The sequence below is a fragment of the Capra hircus genome, chromosome 8 (assembly GCF_001704415.2).
Source record: "Capra hircus breed San Clemente chromosome 8, ASM170441v1, whole genome shotgun sequence".
Classification (NCBI taxonomy): Eukaryota; Metazoa; Chordata; class Mammalia; order Artiodactyla; family Bovidae; genus Capra; species Capra hircus.
The window spans coordinates 29,059,389-29,065,164 of record NC_030815.1 but is presented as its reverse complement, the minus strand read 5'-3'; positions in this window follow the sequence as shown (position 1 = coordinate 29,065,164).

Below are 5,776 nucleotides of genomic sequence, written 5' to 3'. Positions count from 1 at the left end.
CACAGAAAAAAATTAAAAATAAAAATATATTTTAAATGTCACAGAAAGTGAGATTGCAGTTCAGTAGCAAGAAAGTCCTCAGCCAATCCTATGAGGATCTTGGGTGCTGGGGAGCCATTCGTAGTTTTTCCGAGTTGAGGAGGGGGATAAAGGGTGAAGTCGGGGGGATGGAGGGGAAACTGAACCTTTACATTGCCACACTAACCAGCCCATAGATGTGGACTCCTCAGAAGACATGTGACCTTGGGCCAGGAAGATCTCTTCAGAATCTCAGTTGAGAGTCATCTGCCACGAACTCTCCCAGCAGGATATAGTGGAATGAGTACCTTTGTCCTAGAGAAGGGAGGAACCTGGGCAAGGGAGAACCACATCCACTACGTGGGCATGAGAGCACTTGCAACCAGCCTCCTTTTCCTTCTCAAATGACCCTCAAATTTTTAAGGTTCCATTTTCCTCTCTCTCTCTCTCTCTCTCTAGTTTTTCTTAAAGAAACTAAAATCAGCCCATAGATCATCAAGAGAAGAATGCAGCTATGATGCCCCCAAACATATGAGCTAAGGCCTCCTCCTCTAAACACTGTAATGACAACTGACCTTGACAGAATCAGGGAAGTCCTTTTCCGAAAATAGTCCCTGGGGAATCCCAAAAGTAATGGAATGAAATTGATTGAGCAATGCACTGTTTCGCTTTATAGGCTTTCCATTTGTCATACAAATTATAATGAATACTTATTTCTTGATTTACATCTCGGCCTTCACACAATTTGCAGCTTCTGCCATGTTTACACGCACCATCTGGAAGAGCTAATGAGCCAAGGAGTGCCAGAAATTATAACTTGCTTTGACTAAACCTAGAAGATTTTTACTGGCAATAAAATGACTTTACTTTTTTTTTTTTTCTTTCTGGATTTGCAAGGAGATTAAAACATGAGTCTCACCGAGTATAGGGCAGAAATATGCAAAGCTAATTTTAATAGAATGAACCTAAAGGCAGCTGGCATGACAAAATCAATTCAGAATAATTTTGCCATTACCGTAATAGTCCTGATAGAACGTCTCTTCTGACATTGGGATTCTTTAAAATTACCTAGCCTATGTAGAAATATGGATCTCAGAGGGCAGAAAAGGGAATGCATGGACCACTGAATGGCATAGAGTCTAAGAACATCGATTCTGCCCCACCCCATAGGCTTGGACCCAGCTCTGTACAAGTGCTAATATAACTCTAGACATGTTATTTAATGTTTTTAGAGATCAAACGCCTTATGTATAAAATAGGGATAATAAAATGAACTACATGATGGGTTACTGTTAAAATTAAATGAGATAATGCAAGATAAGTTACACTGGACTGTTAAGGCATGACACTTAAAAAAATCACTCAGTAATTGTTAGTGGTTATTATTTCCTGTGTTTAGAGAGTTTACCAAAAGATTCTAATACAAAATATTCTTTTAAAGGCAGTTTAATCTCTCTTGGGTCAAAATTGCCCATGGTAGAGGAAAACTAGCTATAGCATGGATGAATTAAATACATCCATAGATATGTCCAGCCACTCATTTTTGTCCCATGACTGAGTGTAAAGGTCTTCAGGGTTAGCCCTAAGCTAGGAGGCTAAATTTAAAGGGACCCCAGGAAATAGAAATGGGTATATAGATGGGGCCAACTGCTTAGAATACATTTTACATTCTAATCTTCTTAAAAGTTAAGACTGTTCTAATCATTTCTGTTGCCATAGCAAACATCTCTCCAACCAGCAAAGTGAGGGAAGGAGGCAAAGATTAGGACTACACACTAAATTCAAAAAGATGTCATTATAGTCCAAGAAAGGCTCTTCTAAAAATAATATATTCAATTTAGCATGTTAGAAATGATGTAATTTTTACAGTTTTTATAAAATGGTATTTTTATTTATGATTATAAAACAGAAAATTACATACTGTATAAAATACAGTAAATTTTTGAGGAAGATAATAAAAGTCACCCAAATGCTACAATTTAGAGACTAAATACTTAACATATTGATGGGTTTCCTTTCAGTTTTGGGTTTTTTTCACCAATGCACGAACAGTTTTTTAGAATTACAGTCACACTGTCTATTCAGTATTTGACCCTTGCTTTTTTCATTTACTAATTCATGTAAACACTTTCTGGTATTTTTATCTATTTCTTGAAAGTGTGACTTTTAACTATATGTGATATATTCTTGGACTTCCCTCATGGCTCAGATGGTAAATAACCTGTCCGCAATGCAGGAGACCTGGGTTCAATCCCTGTACTGGGAAGATCCCCTGAAGAAAGGAATGGCTACCCACTCTAGTATTTTTGCCTGGAGAATCCCATGAACAGAGGAGCCTGGCAGACCACAGTCCATGGAATCTCAAAGAGTCAAACATGACAAACACTTCCTTGGGCTTCCCTATTGGCTCAGACAGTAAAGAATCGACCTGTAACACAGGAGACCCAGGTTGTATAGATTCCTCCTATAAATTTTAAGTTCTTAATTTTTACTTTAAAAAAATGAAGTTACAATAAACATCTTTTGACAAAATCTCTGTCTAAGTCTCTGATTTTGTAAAGGATACCTAGAAGTGGAATTACTGAAAATACTGTATTTTTAAACCAATTATTGTTCATCAGTTGCTTTCCACCAAAATACCAACTTCCGTTCTGGCTGGCAATGCATGAGTATCCACCTTACCAAACCCTTGCCTATACTGAATTTCAAAACTTCTAAAACTGAAAGAGTATTAATACAAAATAATTGGTTATTGGGTAATAAGACTATTTTAATTATCTAAATTAAATTGTGAGAGTTAATTCATAATGTTCGGATCAAAGTTAATTATATTTGCTATTACGATCAGTCTTGTGGTTGAATTATCTGTATATTCCTTTATCTTTTGCCACCATTACCAGTTTATGAGCCCCTGGAGGGCAGTAAAGGGTCTTATGTACCTCTCACACCACCTAGCACAGTGTCTGTACACAGTTTATGATCAACAGTGATTTGTGGAATGGAACTGATTGAGCTATCTAGCCTTTATGATGATTTCAGCCCATCTTGTGAAAGGGGGAGATACAGATTACAAAACCTAGAAAAGCCTATCTCCCCATCACCATCGTCTGACTCTATCAGAGGAAAATAAAAACAACCACAGAAAACCAGCTCTACAGTGATAGTATTGGTGCCTTTTACGCTAGAACAATAGCTTTCAAATGTCTTTGCCCATGGCTAACAATAACAAAAATATGCATTTGTAGATATAGATAATTAAAATAAATATTGCATACTTCTTTTGTTAACCTGTGATACACTCTGGTATTTTCTGTTCTATTTCAATTTTTAAAGAATAATTATCATAGCTTAGCAAATTATTTCACAATTGCAGTTTGTAACACAGTTCAGTAGAGGAAGAGCAGAAGTGTCTACGAGGACTTCCCTGGTGGCTCAGTGGTAAAGAATCCACCTGCCAATGCAGGAGACACAGGTTCAAGCCCTGTTCTAGGAAGTTCCCACATGCCATGGAGCAACTGAGCCCAGCGCCACAACCACTGAGCCTTGCTCTAGAGCCCAGGCTGAGCCCACCTGCTTCAAATGCTGAAGCCCATGTGACCTAGAACCTGTACTCTGCATCACGAGAAGCCACCAGAAAGAGAAGCCTGCACATCACAACTAGACAGTAGCCCCTGCTCACCCCAACCAGAGAAAAGCCTGAGCAGCAACAAAGACCCAGCACAGTAGTAAATCATTAAATTATATATTTTTTCTTTCTTTTTTTTTTCTTTAAGTGGCCACCAGTTGCATTGCAGCCTTGGAGGCTGTCAGCTTCCGGACCTTTCAGGGGTCAGGGAGAACTTCCTTGACCTTCCACTGCTCCTTCCCACATGAGCAAGTCTGTGGAGGTTGCCTCCACCCTGTGTGGTCCCAATGCTGTGCCTTTGTTTCCTCAGACCACAGACTCAAGCACCAGTTGGTAATCTGTACTATTGTTGTAATCTGGTTCGTGCCTCAAAGCAGTCCAATGAGAGTAAGTCTTTAATTGTTAAATGCAAAATTTGTGTAATAAGCATGGACGACAAAATCAGCTGAAACGATGAAAACCTTAGGGAAGAGGCAAAATTTTACATCAAACCCTCAAATTCAGCTAATTAGTTCACTCTAGAGATCAGAGCAACTCAGAAAGATGAGATCCAAGCTTTATAGAATACCAAGTGTCAGTGTCCATCACAAGTGGACAAAGGCCTTGGTACCCTTCGCTGGGTTCCAGGAATTGCCTCTTTCTTAGAAGCTCTAGGAACTATTCTCTGAGATTCATAAGCAATCAACCTCTATTCTCATTTCAGAAACTAGAGTTCCAAATTATGGCATTTCTGATGAAGGCTCTAAATGAGGCAATTCTTGATGAAATAGAAGGGGAAGTGGTAAACACTCAATGATACAAGGTCTCCTTCACAAACACCTCAAATCTTGCTCTTTTGCCACTTCATAGAGCTCTGTGGTAGTGATTTAGTCACTAAGTTGTGTCTGACTCTGTGCAACCCCATGGACTATAGCCCACAAGGCTCCTCTGTCCATGCAGTTCTCCAGGAAAAAAAAACTGGAATGGGCTGCCATTTTCTTCTCAAGGGGATCTTCTGAACCCAGGGTCGAACCCTGGTCTCCTAAAGCAGGAAGATTCTTTACTGACTGAGCCACAAGAGAAATCCAGATAAAGCTCTAAAGTGATGCCATTGTGATACAGTGAATCTTCTTCTGGGGATAAAGCTTTAAGATAAATATAAAAACAAAACAAAAAAATGTTTAATAAAAGCTACCCTAAAGAAATAGAGGAAAACAACAGAATGGGAAAGACTAGAGATCTCTTCAAGAATTATAGAGATACCAAGGGAACATTTCATGCAAAGACGGGCTCAATAAAGGACAGAAATGGTATGGACCTAACAGAAGCAGAAGATATTAAGAAGAGGTGGCAAGAATACACAGAAGAACTGTACAAAAAAGATCTTCATGACCAAGATAATCATGATGGTGTGATCACTCACCTAGAGCCAGACATCCTGGAATTTGAAGTCAAGTGGGCCTCAGAAAGCATCACTATAAACAAAGCTAGTGGAGGGGATGGGATTCCAGTTGAGCTACTTCAAATCCTGAAAGATGATGCTGCGAAAGTGCTGCACTTAATTTGCCAGCAAATTTGGAAAAGTCAGCAGTGGCCACAGGACTGGAAAAGGTTCGTTTTCATTCCAATCCCAAAGAAAGGCAATGCCAAAGAATGCTCAAACTACCACACAATTGCACTCATCTCACATGCTAGTAAAGTAATGCTCAAAATTCTCCCAGCCAGGCTTCAGCAATATGCGAACCATGAACTTCCAGATGTTCAAGCTGGTTTTAGAAAAGGCAGAGGAACCAGAAATCAAATTGCCAACATCCACTGGATCATTGAAAAAGCAAGAGAGTTCCAGAAAAACATTTATTTCTGCTTTATTGACTATGCCAAAGCTTCTGACTATGTGGATCACAATAAACTGTGCAAAATTCTGAAAGAGATGGGAATACCAGACCACCTGACCTGCCTCTTGAGAAACCTGTATGCAGGTTAGGAAGCAACAGTTAGAACTGGACACGGAACAACAGACTGGTTCCAAATAGGAAAAGGAGTACGTCAAGGCTGTATATTGTCACCCTGCTTATTTAACTTATATGCAGAATACATCATGAGAAATGCTGGGCTGGAAGAAGCACAAGCTGGAATCAAGATTGCCAGGAGAAA